Genomic DNA, 26,309 nt, shown 5'->3' with positions numbered 1-26,309 from the left:
CCACCCCCTCTACCTCCATCCCCCACACCTTACTCACTCATCTGAAGGAAGATCATATGCAACAGTGTGTTCTCAAAATTCATCCATAAATTCAACCACAAGATCTGGAACTATCAATCAGACTTCCAGTAGATATTTAATTAAGTAGGCATTTGACAAATCCTGTCAAAGATGACCTTGGCTACTTAGCCATAGCCACCAGTTGGGCATTATGACCCCTGACCTCATGTTTTTACAACCAATCAGAGCCTCTGACAAGCACACAACCAGGGATTACCCCAGTGAATCCCACACAGTACATGTCAACTTCTGGTCGTAGATTTCAACACAAATGAAATTGATCTCACATCCCCTCCCCCTTCTCCTGTCACCCTTCATGTTCTGGATTAGGAAATGACAATACCCGTAATTAATACCAGAATTGACAAGATCTATTGTACATAACATTAATCTGTCACTCCTAACACCTGAGTCATCCCTGTACAGAGGAGGGGGGCTTCAGGGAGGGGAGCAGGCTACTGACAAGTGACAGACCTGTCACACACCTGTCAGTCATCTTGTACATATGGTATTAACTTCACTTTTCCATGTCTGGTATCAACCAAGATGGCCTGTGAGTGGAATGCTTCGACTAACAAAAATTTCCAGCCCCAAGTCTACTTCCTGAAAAAGACCTGAGGTCATAATCATGGCATCATTTGTTGCTAGAAATTATTCAAAGAAAATGTCAAGGATCTTCCCAATGGTCACAGTTAAACCTTGCCCCAAGCTGAACTGTCAGTTCCCATTTAGAAGCATTTATATGGACAGTTCTGAGTTCTAAGTGAAATTATCCATATTAAGAAATTTCCAGGAAATTGAATGAGGTGAGCAGGAGTTTGTTTGAAATTTGTTTGAAGTTTGTTGTTTTAGTATACGACTCTTGAAAAGAAGAAAATGATCCCAAAACGTTGACAAATATTTATGAACATACATGCACTCAACAGCTTAAAGCTATGCACATAATCTAACTACTTCCATTGTAGTTTTTCTTGTATGTGTGAATTTTATTGCCTGACAGTATTAGTTAAACATTAATAAGAAAAAAGAAAAAAACAATGATGAAAAACCCTTAAAATTGGTGATTATATAAAAAATGTATTTCGAGGTTCTGTACAGACACTGTGGTCCAGGGAGGTGATATAGGTTCTGTACAGACACTGTGGTCCAGGGAGGTAATATAGGTTCTGTACAGACACTGTGGTCCAAGGAGGTGATATAGGTTCTGTACAGACACTGTGGTCCAGGGAGGTGATACAGGTTCTGTACAGACACTGTGGTCCAGGGCTGTGATACAGGTTCTATGCACACACTGTGGTCCAGGGAGGTCACATAGGTTCTGTACAGACACTGTTTACCATGGTGGGTGATATAGGTTCTGTACAGATACTGTGGACCCAGGTGGGTGATATAGGTTCTGTACAGACACTATGGTCCAAGGAGGTGATATAGGTTCTGTACAGACACTGTGGACCAAGGTGGGTGATATAAGTTCTGTAAAGACACTATGGTCCAAGGAGGTGATATAGGTTCTGTACAGACACTGTGGTCCAGAGTTGGCGATATAGGTTCTGTACAGATACTGTGGACCCAGGTGGGTGATATAAGTTCTGTACTGACATTGTGGTCCAGGGAGGTGATATAGGTTCTGTATAGACACTGTGGTCCAGAGTTGGCGATATAGGTTCTGTACAGATACTGTGGACCCAGGTGGGTGATATAAGTTCTGTACTGACATTGTGGTCCAGGGAGGTGATATAGGTTCTGTATAGACACTGTGGTCCAGAGTTGGCGATATAGGTTCTGTACAGATACTGTGGACCCAGGTGGGTGATATAAGTTCTGTACTGACATTGTGGTCCAGGGAGGTGATATAGGTTCTGTATAGACACTGTGGTCCAGAGTTGGTGACATAGGTTCTAAACAGACACTTTAGACCAGGGTGGGTGATACAGGTTCTGGTGAGCACTACTGTTTCATACTTCCTGGTGAAGCACTGTTCATTACCTCCAACAAAGCATAACACCCGAGCTACGACAAGGGTGGTGATTGAACTATGTTAATACAGTTTGTAAAATATGACATGAACAGATGATGGCCACCTGGCCCGCTGCATTTGACATAAACACTGAGTATCGGTGTTCAAAGTTGTTTGAAAACATTTACTAAGGGTCATTGTCTAAACCATAAGGTGAAAAGGTATACATTTTAGGGTCCCAAGGTTGAAATACGTCCAACAACTCTAATTATCCCCCTTTTAGAACATGGACCATAATTGTTATTTTTGCACTTTTTTTTCAGATAAAAAGTGATCAATTGAAATTTGGAAATATGTTTATACTGTGCATGCATGCAATTAGTCCCATTAAGTGAAGCCTATGCAACAACTTTCAACAACACCATAACTTCAGAAAATATTGAACTGTGATTCGTTAAAGCCATTCCCTGATTTTCAAACACAGTATGCATTTTTTCAATCTAAATAATGTGGCTATGGTGAAATGAAGAAACATGCTGAGAGGAATAGGACAGTTCCGTTTTAAATAAAATTCAGAGCTATTACTTCACTACAGAACTTTGATTTTCCAAAACAGTATGACATCTACTGAATATAGACAATGCTGATGACATGACAATCAACATGCCTATAGTGTCCCTTGACGGTAACCGGTGAGTCAGTATGGTTTTATAACACTTTCAGCAATATTCCAGCAATATCCAGGCTGGGACTCCAGAATTGGGTTTCACACACTGAACCCATGATGATGATGATGACGATGATGATAATGATGATGATGATGACGACGACGATGACGATGATGATAATGATGATGATGATGATGACGACGACGACAATGATGATGATGATGATGGTGATCTTCAAAGTTGGATTTTTCAAAATTACTTTTTTAATTCTAGTTTAGAAATATTACTGACATCACTTGCAGACTTAATATCAAGCTTTGTGCAGGTTTAAAGATTACTGGAGAAACCATTACAACATGGAAAAGAGTTAAAATCTAGAAAAGTCAATTTAAGTGCAAGAAATAATTTACAGTGGCTTTTAGATTGAATTGGAAGAAGTGATACAAATTAAAGCATGACAACAATTTATCACAAACACGACCAAATGTGAGAGAGAAAGAACACGAAACAATCATAGCATTATGTGATGGATTAGTGATGGCACATCCCATCTAAATGAAGAGCTGGAAACCAAAATATTTTCTCAGCAATTTTCTCTGCAAGATGAACAGATTAATCCAATTAGCATATATTACAGAAACCGGCCAAGACTGACCTTGCCATGTAGAATATCCTTCATGTCAGAGGGTGTCATTTTCACTCGAATTGACACAATATTAGTCTAATTTCTGCTGTCAAATGGTACTTTCGATTGATATGAACAACTTCAATTGCTGAAAGCAATTTACCACAATTATGGCTCAAATGGGAAAGTTTGAGGCTCACAGTGTAAATAATCATTTGTCCAAGGAGCAAGTAATGCCGAAGATTCTACAAAGAGGTATTTGAGCTCGTTTCAACAGCATGTTTTTTAAAACCCACAGGTAAAAAATTAATTATCAATTATTGTGTAAAGATATATCATGTATGTACTCATTTGAAAGCCCTTTTTTGTCATGTTCAAATGAAATATAAAACGAAATATTTCACAATTTTTTTTTCAAAAGTGTGAAGATAAAAGAAATGGAAGACAGTTGCAAGTAAAGAGACCAAAACTGTGAAGACATCAACAGAATTAGATTGAGGAGTTCGCCTTTGACAGCGGGTGCAGGTGATCGTAGCTGTTCTTTGTTTCAAACTGTCAACCCCTAAACAATAGCTCCACAAGTTATGGCCTTTGTCTGAATGATTATCAGTGGTCCATCTTCCAGTGTTTAGCATGCTATAAGGGGCAGTGCTACAAGCTGTAGGGGGCAATGGGAAATGTTGTATGGGGCCATGAGAAAACATTACACTGCTGTTTCATTTTGTTCCAAATAATGAATACATGCTTAACTTTTAACCTTTGTGACAGTGTTTTATCAAAAACATTCTTTTAAATTAAGAACTTCCAAGTTTGCCATTTTATTAAAACCATTATTTGTCAAAGATAAAACATTTTTATGCATTAAGTATGTATGTGTTAAAATTAAAAAAGGATCAAAATGTCAATTATACAGGCAGGTTTTTTAACAGTTGTAATTATAATGAAATATTTACACAATGGATATTTGGGTATCATTCAGTCTGAATTAACGTAAAATCAACTGAACACATTCTAAATGATACACATAATTACAACACATCCTCTAATTATAGCAAATGTGTTACTTTGGTTTGAATATGCCATTACTTCAGCTTTACTATAGCTTGAAAATATTGACACGCACATAACCCAAAGTTTACTCACATTTTGTTAAAGGGCAACATCGCACTAAAATGTATCTTTTTGTCTTTTTGCACACAAAACATATTTACCTTGTAATTTCAAACCCAAACTGTACAGATATCACATGTAACTTTATCTTTTGCAGTATCAATTCATGTTTTGCACATTTACTGAGAGTCCTGTGTCAACAGTAAACACAACATTTACCCTGCAATATGATGTCACTGGCATCAATTGATAAATGATCTCATTATGTCCATTTCACATGCTGTAAGCATGGGTGTGTGGTTCTTGTGTCTTGCATGGTGTCGCACTGTACTGATTGAAATCACTATTAAAAAACATATATATACATTGCACAAAAAAGTGTCCAAACGTTATACATTCTTACAACACAGCACTATCAACATGATTATCTGAAAAACAAGAAGACAAAGTCATAAATATCTCCCGCAATGGCAAAATGTCCTTCATGATTATGCCACAAGTTTGGTGTATATATAGAAATGCGGAAGGAGAGCAATGAAAGGCTTTGAAAGTTCTGCTCCTGAAATGAGCACAACCACCAATTTCAGTTTAAGTCAAACTTGTTAATATGGAAACGCCAAAATATTTTAATCAGAATTCAAAAATTACCAAAAGGCACCAATACACCACTGGACCAAGCTATGTGCAAAGTTTGCTGAAGAAATAGTGAACAGGTTTAGAGTTCTGATCTGAAAAAGAGCACTACAACCAATTTCAGTTGAAGTCAAACTTGCTGCCATGAAAATGCCAGAAATATTTTATTCAGAATACCCAAACCATACATATCTATGTATGTGCCAGGACAAACTTCCTGCCATGGAAATGCCAAAACTATTTTATTCAGAATTTCACAACTACCAAAGGCCACCAGTACACCACTGGACCAATCTCTGTGTCAAGTTTGGTGAAGGAATAGCGAATGCTTTTAGAGTTCTGCTCCAATTTCAGTCGAAGTCAAACTTGTTACCATGGAAACACCAAAAATTTTTCATTCAGAATTCCAAAACTACCATCAAGGCACCAGTACACCACCAGAGCTATCTATGCGCCAAGTATGGCGAAGAAACATTAAACAGTTTCATAAAGTTCTGCTCCGGAAAAGATAAATGTGCATGGACGGATGCAAGGATGGACGGATGCAAGGATGGATGGATGCACGTACCCACACATGGAACACATTTTAATACCCCCCTGCACAGCTGTACTAATTGCTGTACCCAAGGGTGTATTGTGATTCTATCTCTCCTTTGAAGAGACAAGTCTAGATGTGAGTGAGTTTACTTATATGCTGCTTTTAGCAATATTCCAGCAATATCACAGAGGTGGACAACAGTTAATGAAGACAGTACCCCAGTCTTTTATTTATTACTGTTTAGGAACTATGTAAACATTTAACAATTACACTATTAATTTTTACCATAGAGAATTGTGCAGAGTCTATGATCAGTCAAACAGATTCTGAAACAAGTATACTCAATGCAGTTCAAGCAAGTCTAGAATTTGTGGCAAGTCTAGATAACCACAATTTCAGGGGGAAAAAAAATCTGAAAATGAAGAAAGTCCCTGGACTCCTTTTTATTGTATATCATTTTAATTTAAAACCTTTTAGACTGTAATATATGTTTATTTCCTAGACTAGATGTTAGTCTAGGGACTGTAATGTTATGGCGTGTCCGTTGTGGATCTTAATCTATGGCAAAATGTGCATCATAAAAGACAGGTACAATACCATCATTTAACTCCATGGCCCTAACTGCATCTTATTCAAATGCTGTCGTTCTCACGTCATACCTTTCAACTGAGTGATGGAGTGAGTAAATGAGTAGTTTAACACTGCACTCAGCAATATTCCAGTTACATGGCAGTGGTTTGTAAATAATCAAGTCTGGACCAGACAATCCAGTGGGCATCGATCTGTGCAGTTAGAAAGTGATGACGTGTCAACCACATCAGCGAGCATGACCACCCGATCTTGTTAGGCACCTCTCACAACAAGAATGAAGATCAGTTCTGTTGAAGATCAGTTCTAACCCAGACGCTCACTGGTCTGAGTGAAAGATAAACATGAACATGTAAAATATTAATTTACATTGTATAAATACTCTAAATGGAATTTAAGGTTAAATAGGTTAAATGTAACATTCATAAAATGTTAAAGTAAATTCTAATTTAAATAATGCCTCATACACTAGTTCCTGTTATCCACAAGGCATGAGAGTCGTGAAAAGTTTAAAGAAAGAAAGAGCTTTTTAAATAACATGCATAATTGACTTATAACATTTTTTCTGAACACTCTGCAAGCAGAAATCAAGCCATAAAGGAAAATGATAGCATGAAAATTTAACAAGCAAGAAAACAAATCTCTCCGTTTGTGACCTGACCCTGAATATTTGAAATATCTGGAAGCATTGTGTTCTGTAGACACCTAGTACTTGTCTCCCCTCCCCCTTCCACCTGCCACAACTTCAGTGCATACAGGCCTGTACCTAACAAAAGACATGATTGATGCATGTGTCAAAACACTGAAATCAATTCCATTTATGACAGGTACTTAAACAAGTTATGAAACTCAATTAAAATTTATTCACACATGTTGTAAACAAAACATTAACAACATCAGAACTGGATTATGGAAATTAGTGAAGAGGGGAAAGTGAAATCATTCGATATTTGAAGAAGTCAACTTTGTATATCTAACCCAGAAGAGCTTTGTATATCTAACCCATTAAGACCCTGGTAAGGGATCTGTAATCAACTAGTGTTTGTCGAAAGAGGCAACTAATGGGATCAGGTAGTTGGCTCGCTGACTTGGCTGACACATGATCATATCCCAATTAAGTAGATGAATGTTCATGCCGTTGATCACTGGATTGTCTGGTCCAGACTCAATTATTCACAGACCATAGGCATAGAGCATAAATATAGCTGAGTGCGGAGTTAAACAACAAACATCTTCTATTCTGAATATCACAAATTATGAAATCAAGTGTTTGACATTGAGTTCATGGATCCACATCATCAGGTCATGATGACATGCAATCAATCATGTCATCAAGTCCATCCAATCCACTATCTCACCCATATTGTCCAGCATAAATGATGATGATGATGATGATGATGATGATGAACTAAACGACACGACCATTTTTGATAATACCTATAATACCGTCGAGCATGGGTTACTGGGACTCTCCTGTAACCAAGAATTCAAAGGGAGCAATGAATTAGTGAATCTCATTGGCCCATTTGACAAAAAGACAGAGCCAGTCAGATTTGACTATGAATATTCATGAACCAGGTGCCATTTCACCATGTTTCTATCATCTGAAAAGTATGTACTTATGAAAATATAGCCTTCCCAATTCAAAACTTTCACCTATTTATCATGGTAATGTATGAAATGAAATCATACTCTACAAAAATTCAAACAATTTGACTCCAAATACAAAATTTTGTCTAATCAGTTAAGTGCTGAGGCCTAACATTTACATGTGATTTACAAGATGTACTTATCGTAATACATTATCACTGATGAGATATGTTAGTGTCAGTAGCCCAGCAGTAGCTGAGGGTTTAATGTTTCGGAGAGTTACACAAGTGTCATAGGAGACGTTAAGACTAATATATCACAACACCACAAATCCATCAAGTGTGTCAGGAGAATGTATATCACAGAATTAATATCATGGTAATTGATTATGCAAATGTACACGTGTCACTGAAGGTAATGACATGATGGATTACATTCCGGTGACAGAAATGTGCAAGTTTTATTGTAATGGTGATTTTCTTGTGACAGGTGCCCCTAGCTACAAAGGGAGGTAACTGAAGTTGACAAAGCACAGTTGACAAACATTGTGCTTGCTTTTACATCAAAACCTGTTATGAAAGGTAGTCTTTAGCAAAAGGTGGATGAATTAGGTTGAAAAGCTGCCTTTAACAGAATTCTAGTTATATCACTACATGTCAGACTAAAATGGAGGAAGGTCCAAACTAATGCAGATTTCAGATTTTTACCTCTATGGGGAAACACACTAGCAAGTGTTGGTTTGTTGTTCAATATTCCAGCTATATGCAGCAGTTGGTAAATAAAGCAGTGATAAAGAGCATCGATCTATGCAATTAGGAAACAATGACAAGTGTCAACCAAGTCAGCGAGCCTGAACTGCGACCCTGTTAGTCACCTCTTACAACAAAAATGGGTTACTGAAGACCATTTATTCTGGCCAGCATCTTCACAGTTCAAGAATACGGCTATCATGAAAAGTGTTGATACATCGAAACATAACTGGATCAAACTATGCCAATCCACAATCACAGGTTTCAGGTGACCCGCCATGAAATAACTCTACATGGAGATTTTAACAGAGATAAAACCAGGATAGAAATATCCAACAAAGTTTCTTGATTCACAGACAAACTGTAGCGCAAATGGGGTTACGCAGTATAGAGTATGACAAGTCTTCTTAGAGCAAAGGTTGGCAACGTACTACCTTCGCTTCAGATAAAAAAATATTTTTTATTTCAAGATAAAATACCACCACAGTCAAAGATACACTCCAGTTTCCTCACTTGGTTGAGCTCTCAGATTCCCTACCCCATGTTTAATAATTACTCATGTGAAATATGTTTTATTCAACATTTTAAGCGCCAGAGCATTCTTCGCCTCCATTACCCCTTCCAGATTCCAGTTGAATGGAGTGACAGAACAAGAATAAGCAGAAATACCCTATTGCTTAATTTTATCATGAACCTGTTGGAGTTTATTTGTCTTATATGTCATCGCTATTGTTAGAATTTCTGTAAAATTTATTCTACATAAAAAGACTTCTGGCATAATGGGCGAATGAAGCAAGGGAGGTAACTGTAAGCATTTCATATGGAATAATACCCTCCTGTTCCTTCACTTCATTGAACCAGAAGCTGGAAGGGGTAATGGAGGCAAAGAACGGTCTGATACACCACAAGTTACGCTTAAAATGTTGAATAAAAATATTTCAAGTGAGTAATTGTTCAACATGTGGTTAAAAATGTGAGAGCACAATCCAGTGAAGTAATGGGTGTATACCTTTGATGGTGGCGATATTTTATTTTGACATGAAAAATACTTTTTGAACCAAAGCGAGGGAAGTACGTTGCCAACCTTTGCTCGCTTCGCTCGCATGTAAGAAGACTGGTCATTTTCTCTATGCTGTGCAACCCATTTGCGCTACAGTTTACCTGTGCTTGATTTAATCTTAAGACATTAGACACTTTTAGACATGAAATTGCTGTATCGAACTTAGTGGACAAAATAATAGGAAAATAGCACCAGTTATTTCTTTCTAAATCAGGAGCTATTTTCTTTGATCCAGGAATGTTTTCCTGTCACTGTGTGTATTCTTTCATATATATATACTTTTATATATTGTTTGTGGAAGTGAATGTCACTGTATTTCACAATATTCTAGTTATGAGAATAATCAATCCTGGACCAAACAATGCAGTGACTGACAACATGTATTCAATCACATTATTTGCCTCTTATGATAACTAGAGGTTCTGAGTTAGTGTGTCTTCTGTGTGAAAACTCCTGATATAATAGCCAATTGTGTGAATCTGTAAGTGTAAACTTTGCCTGCTGTTGGCCATTATCATGGAGGAGTTGCAATGGTGCGTCTCATTTTATGCTGCTGTTAAGAATATTCCAGCAATATTACTACATGGAACACAAGAAATGGGCTTAAAATTTGTGCCCATGTAAGGAATCGAACCTGGTTGGTGTGATGAACAAACACTTTATAAAGTAGACTACCCAACTGCACCTGGTCTTGACAAGACAGTCTTTTATTTCACAGAATGTTCAATGTATTTTCAGGGTATGATGATGTAAAATGCATATGACCATAAGATAAGACAATAATGTCAAAATGAATGTTTTGACTGTTGAACCCTAAAATATTTGAATTGGTGCAAGTTGCTTGGCATAGCACTGGACAGACAAGCGCCCTGCAGGACCAAAGCCCCATAGACAAAAGCCCTTTGGTCTTTCAGTTTTGTAGGGCTTTTATCTAGCACACTCAGGACTATCCCAGTACAATAGGTAGATTTCATATGTGTATATAATAGAGATAAGTGAGTATAAAAGAGGAAGGTGTCTTTTTGTGTGTAAATACATTTTAAGTAATACTTTTGCTCACTTTACCAAATCATTTACCAAAGAATTTTAATTATATTCTAATAAGATAGTGAGTGAGTGAGTTTAGTTTTATGCTGCTTTTAGAAATATTGCAGCAGTATCTTAGCAGGTGACACCGGGAATGGGCTTCATACATTGTGCTCATGTGAGGAACCGAACCACGGTCTTTGGCATGACGAGCTAACACTTGAACCACTGGACTACCCCTCCTTCTAAAAGGATAAGTTGACTTGATTCCTGACAGATATGTTCCGAAGTTCAGACCTGGTTCAAATCAGGAATTCTGATAAAAGCTAAGTCAACGACAAGTTTGTGAAGACTACAGAAAACTAAACTTGACACCAGTGGGGCACACATTCAGCATATCTGTCAACTAAAAAAGTCTTAAGTCAGACAGACACAATTCAAAAACAAATCTTATCTTAATTTTTTTTTTCAGTTGTCCTCTCAGTTTTAACAAATCTGTCTTTGTAATGTGACCCAGGCAGGAAAGACTTCTTCTGTAGACAATATCAGCCCCAGTCTCCCACATATTCCCAAAGTTGATTCTAAGCTTCACACTAAATCCCCTGTCAAATTGTGAAATCTTGGTTTAGACAGTAAATCATGTCAATATAATGTTTTATGACTCTCAAATCTGTCCAACTGGGTTGTATATTTCGATCTGACATAAATTTTCCTCAATCCACGAGACAGCTTTATTCAAGAATGACAGATTCATACAAGAACATGACATAACTGTGTTACCCATGATTTTTGTTCTCTTCAAACTACACTGAAGGAATATTTTTTGTCAAAAAACAACCACTATGGATTTGTGTGAGAATAAGGATCAAGTATATTCAGTTGAAAAACATGAGACTTTTTGGTTGCATAAATATTTTTTTAGATATCAAAAACACCTGTTTGTTTCTCATCCCATGCCTGCTATTATCTTAAGCATTGTACAAACTGCCTGTCAAAACAGGATAATAAATCCTTCATTGGATGTGACAGGTAGAAGGAAAACTCTAAATTGTTAATATAGTGTTGGGCAAGGCTACTGTAACCTGATATCATATTTACACCTCGTATCTGATTGTCATCTTACGAAACCTACAAGCCTGAGTTACTACAGCTGAAAACTTAAGCCATGGAGAAGCATGTTCATTGCAGTCAATCATGAAACTAACAACATACATACCGCTATCTGTTATTCAGCCAACATCCAGAAGACGACATGAACAATATGACACCTCACGTCAGTGTCAAGTTTAATACCATGTAGCCTGCAAGTGACGTGCAAGATCGACTGGGGGAAGCACTCAGCCCTTGTCGCCACGGTAATGTGTGATTGACAGGTGTCAGGTAGTGTGTAATAAGGTCAGGTGGTCGTGTGTGACTGCAACTGACAAGTGTGTCACAACAATTATTTCCCTGTGTCTGGATGCAAGTGCTCATACTTGGGAGAACAGCTTGTCAAATACGGATCTAAAAAGTGTATGAATTATTTAAAGAATCTGGTGACATATCCCATGACACATGAGATCACAGCCGCAATCAGCACCACTTAAAATTAATGACACAAGATCCTGCAAAAAGCTATGAATATGCAATTCATAAGGTGTCATCTTACGCCTATTCAGACTACATGTACATACCCCATATTCCTGAAATATTTTGGTCAGCAGGACAAATACCAATGTACATTAACCAGGGCAGGTGTCATTACAATCAAGGTGATTGGTGACAATATGATTTGCCAGTGTTTCCATTTCACTGAGTGAGTGAGTGAACTGGGTTTAATGTCGCTTTTAGCAATATTTCAGCAATATCCCGAAATAACTTTCACATATTGTACCCATGTGGGGAATTGAACCTGGGTCCTCAGTGGTCTTTAACCATTTAGCTACCCCATCGCCCGATGACATAAGTAAAAGGAATGAAAGAGTATGGTTTTATGCCACTTTCAGCAATATCCCAGCAATATCATGGCGGCGGACACCAGAAATGGAATTCATACACAGTATCCATGTGGGGAAATGAACCTGGCATGACGAACCAACATTTCAGTGACTATGCTACTCCACTGACCAATAAGATTTATGAAAAAGTCAACAAGTTTCCACCACAAGTCAATACTCAGTTTAAAATCACCTACAAAGTTTCTCTACTAACAGTGGGCAGGCAGTATTTGCATGAAACGTTTTTTCAATGGTGCTAATGAAACCAATCTTGTGTATGTAACACCAATTTAAGATAAACAATCTTCTCCAACATGATAGGGTTCCAGTAAACACCTGCTTCAAGTGGCACATGAACAACCCAGTGAGTCAATAAATTAACTGACCTCTGAATTCCTCATCATATCTCTCACTGTTTGAATTACAATACTTTTGTTTCAAACACTGTCAATTATTCATACACTGATAGCGATGTCTTGCCATGCATGTATTTAATTAATTATTAACATTTCACAAAGGTTCCTGTTTTTTTCATGAGTTGGAATTATATTTGATAAAACAGTAAAATGTTAAAATTTAAATCAAAACAGATAAGAAAATTAATCAAGGCACTCAATTTCAGAAGTGTAAAGAAAAGATCATATTGCTTAAAACAGTTGTGTATAATATTACTGATTTCTTATCACTCTGAATTAATCACATAAATCAAACTTCTTATAATTACTGTTATCTTTGAAGCTCATGGTTGACTGGAATAAAAAGTGATTTTGAATAAAGGCTTATAATATTACCTCTCACAGTGAAAGATAATTCACAGTATCTCAAATATGACTGAAAATTATTATTATTTCGAACCAATCAATCACCACAGATACAAGAACATAACAATTAATCAGATTGCAGCAATCTAAATGATTGAAATGAGTCGAAACTCATTGGCTGCAGATCAGATAAAGATTCTGCAAGACATTATTAGTATAAGTAATCTTGTTAAATCAAGACAGTACAGTTATATTCTGGCTGATTTAAGTTTATAACCTACAGGCAGCTTCTAAGAACAAATGAGAGAATGTATCATACTACAGGCAATATATCATGGAGGCCTGTATAGATCATTACTGGATTGTGTAAACCAGTGATTGAAAGCATGAGCAACATTGTTAACTGGAGGATGAGGACATGAGTGTTCATTTGTAGCTAACACAGCATACTCCAGAATGCCTAGTGAGAAACGTATGAGTGAGTGAGTAGAGTTTTATGCCGCTTTTAGCAATATTCCAGAAATGGACTTCACACACTGTACCCATATGGGGAATCAAACCTTGGTCTTCGGCTTGACGAGCAAACACTTTACCAATGGGCCTGGACATGGACACCTGGAGGGTACACATGGTACACAATGGACTGATGGACAACAAACCATACCATACTGGCAATGGATGGCAATGTAAATGTTATATCCAACACAGGTGATAATAAGTAGCTGTGGAGACATGAAGAAGACAAATTAGCCATATGCATGAAAGAAACTAAGAAGGTTCTTGATGGTCAGCCATGACACATGTCTATATACATGGTCATTTGTCTTGAACTAGCACTGACATCTGAACAGACCTACACTCCCTCCTACTGCTTACAACAGGAACACTAATCCCTTCCACTGGACATGGAATCTCAATCATAAGAGGGCTGACCGATTTTGGACCCACAACTCCCCCCACCCCCCACCCCAGCCCCCTTCACCTGCCATGGTCTGCACTACAACCCAACATCTGACAGCTGAAATAATCTCCCACATGTAGCTTTCACACAGAGATTACCCGGGAGTTGCCTATCTTACCTGTCGTTAATATCACACCTTTGCTGACAATCTTGGCATGTATACACATCACTCGTCATTCGCAAGGTGAAATCAACACCCAATTTACATTATCCTGATATCTTAGACTATCACATTGAGTTTAACGTTGCAATTCCAAACTGAGAGACACTGTGAAACCTTCCAAAATTGCAATTTATTTCCTCTCTACTATCATCACAACCACGTTCTTAACTGATAGGCAAAATAAACACACAAGTTTCACAACACTTGATTACTTGTTTAAGAATGTATTGTTTTTTATATAAAAAGAGGGTAGAGATGATTCCTGTTTCACGCTCAGCATGTAGTAGACTAACGCTTAGATTCTGAATACACAATTTTGACTGTGACAAATAAACTCATTTAAATTGAAAAGGAACCCTACGGAGATCAGACATTCAGCTGCAGTATTGCAGAGCGGGCTAAGCAGTAGGAAATATAATGTGGTTCAGGTCTCTGAGAAAGATTAAGTTGGAATTGATACATGGAATAATTTTGAAAATAAAATAATGTCTAAAAAAATACTTCTGTAGAAGAATAAAAAACACATGAAAAAATATTATGACACACAAATCGGTTCAGTATAAGTACATTTTTTCAATGTCTCAAAACTCTTTCACAGTACCAATTTCCTTGGTTTGCTCATCTCAACAAATCATATGGGATTAGATGAGTATCCAGCCACAGTTGCATGATCAATCTCATGAATGGTTAGGAAAGAATTATATGACTGGTTAGGGTGGAATGAACCATGTGTAGACATGATGGGGATCACTGGAGGTCTGTCATGGCTTGGCAGCAAAATGTGCCAAACTGTCTCTCCTCCAAGGCACTCTGGTTCCGTAATTCCTGGAGGCCATACATAGCTTCTCCTCCCTAACTAGACAAGGATACTTATCGCTTCTGACAGAGAGGGGGGTGAGGGAGGGAGGAGGGGGGCCATTAAACAGCCCGTTTATATCCTCTGCCTATCTTATCTTGTCCCTGAGTCCCTCAATAAATAATCATCTCAAGTACCCAGTAAATTAGCAGCATTCTAACGAGTGTCAGAGTGATTACGCTGAAACAACATGGCTTTATGACAGGGGTGGGGAGCTTGCTGGATAATAGGGGAGGAGTTGGGCGATTTGGGAGAGTAGGGTTGGGGTATACTCAAAGCAGAAAGCAGGGGCTGGGTGTGAAGGTAGAGACTGGGTGGGACTAACAGGGTAGGGAATGAGGGGTGGGGTTGAGAGATATTGTGTCAGGGGATGGAGCAGAAGGAGTGTAAAGGGTGTAGAATAATGGATAGAGTGACTATCAGAGGCGGAGAGTATGTGGTTAAAAATGTGGGATGTTGTGACAGGTGGATGGACAAAGTAGAGGCAGTCTGCCTCACAGTCCCTAAACAACATTTTTTTCCCTACTGCCTAGCACTCTCTGCAAGGCTAAAGCCTTAGATGAAGCAAGTCTAGATTTCCTCATGCTCTAAATCTCCAGTCTCTCTGGGTCTCCTTTTCAATGTAAATGGGTTAGTTTGTTACTATCAAAATTATACATATTCAGTGACTAAGGAATACTCTGAGTGTACAGGTTGTGGTAGGTACTAAGTGATAGGGTTGGAGAGAGTGGTCAGGAATGAGAGACACTATAGACTAACGCTTAGTCTCTGTATATACCAGTATATAATATTGATAGTAACAAGTACAGAGGAAGCTGTCTAAACCAGCAGTCATTGGGACTGAACACATAATCCAGTTTAGACAAAGTGCTGGATCGTAGAGCTGAAACGTAGATGTTCAAGCTATGGATGGGACTGAGATTTTATGCCAGTGTTGACAACTTGCCGGATTGGACAAATGCCTGTTTTGACAGCTTCCACTATACATATACCCATTTAAATTGAAAAGGAGACTCGGTGAGGTGGGAGATTTCCTGAACCTGGAGTAATGTAGATTTGTTTCATTTGGGACTTTTGCAATGAAAGGACGGATAGACATTAGGGCAAATGATGTGGTTCTAGGACTGTGAGACAAACTGACAGACAGGGGATGGAAAGTGAAGAGTGTCAAAGCCAAGATAGGTGTTAAGGTTAGCTGTTGAGAGAGGCAGATGAGGACACTTTGGCATGTTGGGGATGGAGAGTGAAGTGAGAAAAGAGTGTGGTAGGTATTAGGGGATAAGGGTGGAGAGAGCTGGTGAGAGATGAAGGTGTAGAAGTGTGGTAGGGTAAAAAGTGAAATTTAGGGCTGGAGAGAGTTGGTTTAGTCAGATGTAGGGGGGTTGGGGTTAGAGCAGGTCAATTGTAAAGGGTGTTGTAGGTATTAGGGGATAAGGGTGGAGCGAGTTGGTCAAAGATGAAGGTGTATAAGTATGGTAGGTATGAGAGAAAAAGTATGAAATTTAGAGGTGGAGAGAGTTCGTTGTGTGATGAGGGATAGGGTAACAGATTGGGTCAGGAGAAGGATGGTAGAGGGATGGTTGTAGGGAGGAGGCAGACTTTGACAAATAGGGTCGGAGAGGTTAGAGTGAAAAGCATGTGTTAGGTACAAGGGATAGAGTGACATATGGGTTGTAGAGTGTGGGCTGAAAAAGAGGGATACTTTGACACCTAGGTGAAGGAAAAGCAGGATGTAGAAGGTGTGGTGATAGGGTGATGGATGGGTTTAGAGGAAAATGGGTGGAGAGTGACAAGTTGGGATGGAGAGTGTGGTAGAGGACAGGGAGGAAAATGCAGGAGGTACAAGTAGTAGGGTGGAAAGGTGGGGTTGGGACTGTAGGGTGGGGATCAGCATCAATCTAGGTGGAATGGGTGGAGCTGTGAAACAGTATAGAATACCACCATTGTCCTGTCACAGAGTGGCCAGAGTTATCAATGGTTATCCACAGGTGAAATGTACAAATCCTTTTCAAATGTATTTAGACATATAACGTCTTGAAAGATTAGGAATAAAGTGAAATATCTTGCATGAAGTGTAACCAAGAAGGAGAATCACCTCTACAAACAATCCTTAATCAAGATGCAGAATTAATGATACTTAAAAAAGAACAATTCTTAAATATACACATATTGGGACATAAGGACTCAACCCAACACAACTACTAGAATCGGTATTTACTCAGTGTAACCTCAAAAATAACATGCGTTCAATTCGTAAAATGTTTTACAAACAGACGTCCAGAAACAGCCTCTATGGAAATGTTACACTGCACATCATTTATACATATATATATATATATATATCTTAGTATTTCGATATCTCTGCACCTGTATATATAGTTAATACAATATTGTCACTGTTCCTCTGTGGAACGCTATGCAATAAATATCTTATGTTATTCTCCCGATAACATGAATCGTCACCGTAACAGTATCACTGGTCAATAATTAAAATGAGATTAAAAAACAACAATGTTGAAAGATGTCCACAAGAAAGCCCCCATTCATCTTGACTCCAGATGACATATACAGAGTTAACAGTTAGATAATGTTTGCATTAAAGCCATCTTAAGCTATGATACATTAAATACCAATATCCCTCTCCTTGTTTGGTATTTCCGTCAATTTGGGACTCAGTTAGGATACATAGATAGCATGTAACTCTACTAAATATGTCAAATGAGGCCAGGAGATCGGGTGCAGATCGGAGGCTGTATCTGCTGGCCTGGCAGGAGAAAACATTACCGCCTGATAAAGACTGTCTCCACATTTCAACCATTAACTTAAATCTACTTAATTCAAGATATACGTCTTTTGCAAATGCCATCAGCTTATCGTCCGAATGTTTATATTCTTTTCTTAGAAAACTACTTAAAGTTTTACCTACAGGTATATACACTTATTTAGGATTTCTAGCTAGGGTAATGTCGTGTTTGTGTGCGTAGATGTGATGAACAAATATGCTGTTCTGTATTGATATCTATAACATTGATGCATGTTTCCCAAAGTATACTAAACATAATGAGCCAACACAATTAATGTCACACAAATGTGATGTTGCAATCTTCAACATAACAGCAACCAACTGCACTGATGTCACGCGGATGTAATTGTCATTTTTTCTTTGAAAAGGAATACAACAGTAATAAAGCCAACATCAATTTAATTTCAGAAAATACAGGCTTGTTAAACATGGGAACCTGCCAATTTCTGTTTCGTCAGTCTCCTGAAAGGTTACGATGTACATATATTCATGTGTAGTGATCAGCAGTCAGCATTCATCAGTATTCCATATCTACAGAGGTCCCCTACAATCTGTGTTTGTCCTCAAAGCGAGTGAGTTTAGCTTTACACCACTTTGAACAATATTCCAGCAATATCATGGCAGGGGACACCAGAAATAGACTTCACATATTGCACCCATGTTGTGAATAGAACCTGGGTTTTCAGCATGTAAAATACATGCTTCTAACCCTAGGCTAATTCAGTGCTCATGTCCTAAAAATACAACTGGGAAGGGATCGTCAGTTACTGAGTTAGCTGCTTCCACCCCTGGAACCCAGTTGTGTGGATAATAGTACTGTAATAATGCATCAAAATATCAATGGATTGCAATTGTTGAGTCTCCGATAGAAAATAATCAATGGTAGAAACAAAAAATTATCACTGCATCATTAGTATGTGTGAGTATATAAAAGGCAACTGTGCTTGCCATAAAAGGCGACTGTGCTTGTCGTAAAAGGCGACCGTGATTGTTGTAGAAGGCGACTAACGGGATTGGTTGGTCAGGTTCACTGACTTGGTTGACACATGTCATCGGTTCCCAATTGTGCAGATCGATGCTGATGTTGTTTATCACTGAATTGTCTGGTCCAGACTCGATTATTTACAGACCCCTGCCATATAGCTGGAATATTGCTGAGTGTGGTGTAAAACTAAACTCACTCACTCACTGTGAGTATTGATAGCTTAGTGATTGACTTCTCTTGATAAATGCTCAGGGCAAAATACAAGAAGTACCAGATTGTTTGGGTGCAGACTTGCATTGAGTTTGTTTTAATTGTTTACTTGATATATGTTTCAAGTTTCTTATCAGTTATTAAAAGAGAATGAAACCACTTCAGCTTGTTTTTATTTTCATAAAAACAAAATATTCATTTGGGAAATGACTTCAAATGAGACAACTCAATGAGAAAAATTCTACAGCCATATCTAATCACAATAGTGCAGTTTTACAAGAGTTGTTTCCCCCTCAATACTCACCTCTGGTTGGTAACTATTTCTGCTGTAATGTCTGTCATCGCAACAGTGTTCTTGATAAATAGTGCCTAAACTTTACTTATATCCATCTTTCACAAAACAGGACACACAGTACTACAGGAAACCATTATTAACCCTAACAAGTCATTTTAATAAAGAAACAAATATGATTCAAGTCAGCTTAAATGTTTCCTTTTAATTACAAAATAATACATGACAAAGTGCAAAGATGCTACCTTTGAGACTACAAGTAATTGACACAAACATGATGATGATGCCATGTTCGTTTCAGGAAACCTTGACAGGCTCAAAATATCATGAACAGCCAATTAACTCTCAGTTACATGTCACAAGTACACTTTAACATTTAACAAATGCTGCGAACACGTCCAGAATCATCATACCTGACATGTGACAATGACGTTTGACAACTCATAACCAACATCACTCTACAAACAGCCCACGGTTTTATCCCTCCCTACTAAAAAACAGAGAACTAGGCACTTTAGGCCTGGCTAAAAGCCTCACATTCCATCCAAAGACTGAAATTGACAATGCCTGTCAATATCTGATCTGTTATATACAAGTTGTCACAAGTAACAACAGATATTGATTTCATAATGTTAGTTGGCTATGGAGAATGAATGTTTTTATTGACGACATGTCAGTAAATTTAGCAGTAACTCAATAGATTTGATTACGCAGCAACTCAGAATGTAAACTATGACAGGCCTCTTTTCAAACTCTGAAATACATATGAGTTCAAATTTAGGTTAGTGTTTTGTCAGTAATTACATTTTACAACTATCCCTTAAATCTGAGCATTGTATCTTAAAAACACCTGTTATTTCATAAATTTCATCAAGAAATTCAAGGTTTTTCAAGAGGTTATGAGTGTCAGTTGATCCTTACTCATCCAAACCTTCACTGCATTAAAAGACAAGAAGTATTTGACAATTTTTTTGCCTTGTAGCCATTCAGCCACCTTATTTCAAGGATATTGAATTGCTCTTCTAAAATGTCATCAGCTGTTTTAATCTGATGAATTGTGGTGACATCTTATCAGTATTTATTGTTAAAGCTTCATAGAGCGATAAACATCTACATTTTCAACTTAATCCAAACTATTAGATTGGTGCTGATTTTATCTAATTTTCAAAATAGCTCCAACTCAAGAAACATTAAAGGTGTGAAGAAATAAGTGTCGCTTCTTATCACATGCACATACATTTTAATAATAAATGTCTGCAGGAACAATAAGCCGCTTCGTGATCAAATTTTAATGATACCTTATCTTAATGACAAAGTAAACTATTTTATAAAGATGCCAAATGTCTGTGCATGATAAATCCTTCAATACAAAGTCACATGACAAACTATCGTTAGTTTCTTAATCATCAAGTTTACCAACTAATTAAGGGACATCAGTCATCAGCTATGGAGGAGGTTTGTTTGCTCACTGACAGATGCCTGTAACAGCAAAGATACAAGAAATGAGAATGGAGAGCTCCTGGCAGGCGTGTTGCTTGTCAAGAGGATGTAAGGAGCTTTGTCTGTCATTTGCCTCCAACTGATACGTAGCAGCTTATGCAGCCCAGTGTAACCGTTCAACCTTAGCGCATGATATATATACTTTTATCATGCCAGAGTTATCAAATAATGAAAACAAATGAGGCCCAGGTCCACAAATTACTAATCAGAAATGTTTTATTGCCGCGCTCGTACAGGGGCAGACGGATGAGAGACTGGTGATATTAGGTTGTATTCAAAACAGTAGAATAAATCACAGTGATTGGATGACACCATTCCACTCCAAGCCATCACTCTATCGAGCTCGGTGCTGTCTTACACAGCCTGCTTGTCGGTTGCAAGCTCTGGGAACGGGGCCGACAGTCACTGCATGCTAAATACGAATGCAGTGCTTTATCTTCCGAACACCACACCTTTATTCTGGGAGTCAATCTGGAACGGCTCAAGCAAGATTTACGATCCCAGAGTCACAACTTCACAAAGAATGGGTAATGAAGCAAAGTTTTCCCCGACACTCTAAGATAGCAGCAAGATGTGGATTTGAGGCAATGCAGCCTAACAATCACGCCTATCATTTATCACAATGCAACATAGCTACACCCAGGTACTCCTGAACAAGTTGAGCTGTTCCAGGGCCATACAGAGTTATCTCCCCTTAATAGACATCTGGTCTGGTTTTATCTAGTCATTGAAACTGTCACATTTGTTTCTTGAAAGCCATTGTCTTGGTAGCCATGGTAACAAGCAAATATCACTTTCAAGACGTCTCAATTAATGAAAGCCAAATAATTACCTTAAATCATTAGAAGAACCATTTATACTCCATCCAACCTCAAGAAATGGTTGCATATATACATGATACAACCAATTAAGTGGTTATTGTTATATTTGGTAACAAAATATGACAAGCGAGGAATTTTCTAATAACACACAGAACAAGTTGCATCAAATAAAGAATGTTCACAACATTTTGTTGATTTGATGTATTTTCTAATGTTAAAGATTTAATGAGGATATAGTTCAGAGTTAATACCATACAATTTCTGGATTTGGGTATTTTCATTTATCTAAGAAAACATACATAGACATTGATAATTTATGTGATTAAATATTGATGGAAACCTTTATTATCCATAATAAATTATATTTTGCTGTACTAAGTCAGCATTTAGATGAAACTTGTATGTGAATAGGATTGCTCCTAAATGTGAGAAAAAGGACATTTTTCACTACTGTTATCATGAATACCCCAAAGCGGTTAAAACATTTCTGAAATAAATATCACCATGTCTACAAGGAAACTTGGATTATGAAGATCACCTTCCTTAATTAATGGACTGCAACGAAAAATATTAACAGATGACAATGTCAAGAATGACAATGACAACGGAAGACAACATAACAGAAGATGACTTAACAGACGAATAATTAATAGAAAACATCTCAATCAAAGACAGTGTACTACAGGACTTAATAATAGACAAATTAATCATGAAATATGTCCTGGGACTGATGGACAACAACAAAGAGAAGACAACTAACAGATGACAGTGTAACAGATACAAGAAGAGGCCTGTCATAGTTTACATTCTAGATTGCTGCATAACCAAATTCATTGAGTTACCATTACATATACTGACATGTTGTCAATAAAAACATTCATTCTCAATAGCCAAATAACATTATGAAAAGATGACAAAATCATGACAAATTAAAAGAAAACAAATGACTTCAAATTACCTCAAACAATAAAAACTAAATAGACAACAACTTAATAGATAACAAAACTGATAACAAACTCAGCAGATAACAACTAAAATGATGATAACAATCACAATCAAAATAACACTTCACAGAAAACGGTTTACAGCAAAAACAACCCATAACAGATAGCAAAATAGATAACAGCTTTATGGAATATACCTTGATAGAACAGAACAGACAACTTAATGGATGCCCAAAACTGATAACAAACTCAAGAAATAACAATCAAAATGACAATAACAAATAAGATAACAACAAACAGAATGCAACTTAACAGAATACAGCTAATCAGAACAAAAACAAACCTAATCGGTAACAAAATACATAACAGCTTAATAGATTTCAAACAAATAGAAAAAGACTTAATAGACCCAAACTGCATAAAGCATAAGGGAGAGAGAATGTCAGATTTCAGTTTACAAATGCCATTATGACTAGACATGGTCATTTTCACATTATCTGGTTAATAATCTCAAAACAAACTGATGCAGGAAAAGGTTAAATGTTGCGGTACAACTTGTTCACTGAATGTTTACTATGCTGAAAAAAATAGCTGTTACAAAAGTTTAATTACTTTTTCATAGCTTATCATGAAAAGCTGATCTTATTAATAGTTTAGTAATTGGTATAAACCATGATCCATACAATGTTTTCTTTTTAAAATCTAATTAATTACTATCAGCAGGAATTAAAGTCATTTTAAATTCAGTCTTTTATGTGAAAAAGTAAGATACCGTTGGTATGCATACATATTTAAATTGACCAGCATGGCTTTAAATGCTTTCTTGAAACAGGTATGAGAGATATCATATCTAGTTTGTTTTCTAATTACAGTTCAGGGTTAGCTCACCTGTACAGTCTTACAGAATCCCCTACATAGACATCTTGTCTGCTAAGTTTGATCAAAATCTTCATGTAAATGACCAAATACCATGGCCACTAGTCTGTGATTTTCAAAACCCATTCAATGTTTTTTCAGTTTCTAATCACACTGTTTTCCTGTTGGTTATTACACATTTGATTCTGAAAAATTCCAGCACAGACAATCAAGTGATTGATATTGTGAGCAAGTATCTTATCAGGGAAAAAGGACATGGAAGTCCCGGAGCATTGCCTCAAAATTCTAGTCTGTCTCACAGTCAAATTATTTTCAATACATCGTAGCCCTTCCTGCAATGCTAAAGTTCTGAATGAAAAAGCTCTAGACATCTCCAGGTTCAGAATCTCTGGTCTACCTGGGGCTCCTTTTCAATTTAAAGGGGTTTATTTTGCACAATACATAATCATATATATTCAGTGTTAGTCTACCAAATTTTCTGCAGGGATACATTTTGAACAAAAAATTTCGTTTTGGTTGTTTGGTTAAGATTTCGAGAAAATTGATGCAAATCTGTCTGCATTTTGAACAGTTTTTGCCCAAAAGCAACCAAATAAAAAATTATGGATAATAACATTATCTCAGACTTTTAAGCTACAAACTAATTTTGAATTTATTCAAAAGTACCAAAGTTCATTGTTGAGGAAATAATAATAATAGCTATAAACTATAGTGAAAACTTACCCCGAAATACTGTTTCCCTTACAACTGGTCATATATGTAGATGCTGTGGCCAGAATGCCATGTTTAGACCTACATATCAGATGCACCTGTCTCCCTTACTGATCAAGGAAGGCTTCATAAACAACAATAACATGCTAATTTCATGCGATTGAGCTATGGACAATGTCTGGTACACATTTCACTTAGCCGTAAGTCTTCAGACACTCATGCGACAGCGTCAAACTCCATCAGGAACATACGTGGAAACTTAACATCAGCTTGGTACCTAGTGGCAGTTTTACAGCTCAACTGCCAGCACAAGCCAAAGCTATTGACATGTTCTGTTTTTGTGTCTACTCCTCCATGACACAAACTTTTAAAGTAGACACCGAACTTTTAATTAGAGAATGATTGCGGTCTGCGCTGGAACAAGAGAGTACAAGTATCTAGCGTGCCACAGTTCACATTGTAATGTTGGCCAGATTAGAATGAACTGGAAAATAATTTCTGTCAAAAAAAGCATGAAGTGGTTGTTTGTAGAATGGCACGACAACATGTCATGGGCTCAGTGACTTCAGAAATCACAGAAACATATCATGAGAATGTCATGTAGGCATGTTTCACCTTCATCCTTGTCAGGTGTGACATGAACATGTCATGCCTCTCAATTAAACTGCAGTCATTCTTACAGTCTGAGTTGCTTCACAAACATGACATTCTGTCTGACATTGATGACAAATGTCATCATTTTTTTGTGTGTGGGTGTGAATTTCAATGCTACATATATATGTATGTGCATAAATATTGCATACAGGCTGTAAACCATCAGGTAACCATGTCATGTAGCAAAACCATGTTCTCCACATGTGTGGTTTCAGGGGTGGTGGGTGGTAGTCTAGCGGTTGAAGTGTTCACTCATCAGACTGAAAACCTGGGATTGAATCCACACGAGTACAATGTTGAGGCCCAATTTTAGTGCCCCCTGCCTTTATATTGCTGGAATATTGGTATAAGTCGTGTAAAGGCATACTTACTCACTCAGTGTTGTTTGGATAGCAAATCTCCTGTATCAAAAAACAATGGATTTAGCAAGTCATGGTTATGTCGGTCTTTATAAATAGATCACCTAAACTGGTACCGTTCTTATCTGTTGGCTTTATCATGCTGAGAAACATACCCAAGATCTGATAAATTAATATCTACATGCATATGCAAGATAAGCAATATAAATGACATGCTCTACATGGGATGCTTTTTAGTTAGACCAGTTACATAATGATTGTTAATTAGATGTTCTTTGGGGCAGTGGGGTTAAAATGTTCGCTCATCATGGTGAAGGCCTTGGTTTGATTCCCCACATGGTACAAAGTGTGAAGCCCATTTTTGGTGTCCAATGCCATGATACTGCTGGTATATTGCTAAAAGCATTGTAGGACTCACTTACTTACTATATCATATTAATAAAATTAACACGCATTAACGTCATAACAGTAACAGTTTTATACTGTCTGTTATTTATGTTATTATTAACATGCATTCATGATGACAGAACAATAATGGCATCAAAGTCACACCAACGTCACCACATTGTTTCATTCATCACATGCAGCTTAATGAAAAAAACCTTGAAAACAGTTACTAGTGAAGATTGTGTTTCACAGGTTTCAAAGAAAAGCCTCTACGTTTTTTTAATTTCCTTGGCATTCCAAAATAACCCGTCAAATGAATGATGAATCCTTGAATGATGGTCCTTTCCAAAATAAACTACATGTGATGTTAGTAGTTACTGGCTTTTAAAATGACATCGCTTGTTTGTTTTCTTAATGAGTATTAATCTTACAATTGTAAAGAAGTT

General features: G+C 37.3%; 1 protein-coding gene across 2 annotated transcripts in view; it reads right to left on the bottom strand.

Moving 5' to 3' along the window:
- Window positions 1-26,309, bottom strand: part of LOC137257700 (teashirt homolog 3-like) — a 76,721-nt gene that overhangs the window by 14,902 nt on the left and 35,510 nt on the right. Inside the window, exon 1 of one of the 2 annotated variants that reach the window (XM_067795085.1) lies at window positions 11,821-11,900. The exons of the other annotated variant lie outside the window; for it this stretch is intronic. The gene's annotated coding sequence lies outside the window, so the exon portion shown is untranslated. Of the gene's footprint in view, window positions 1-11,820; window positions 11,901-26,309 lie in introns of those variants that run through there. 2 annotated transcript variants of the gene reach the window in all.

The sequence above is a fragment of the Haliotis asinina genome, chromosome 12 (genome assembly GCF_037392515.1).
Source record: "Haliotis asinina isolate JCU_RB_2024 chromosome 12, JCU_Hal_asi_v2, whole genome shotgun sequence".
NCBI classification, from domain to species: domain Eukaryota; kingdom Metazoa; phylum Mollusca; class Gastropoda; order Lepetellida; family Haliotidae; genus Haliotis; species Haliotis asinina.
This window is presented reverse-complemented; position numbering and strand designations above follow the sequence as displayed.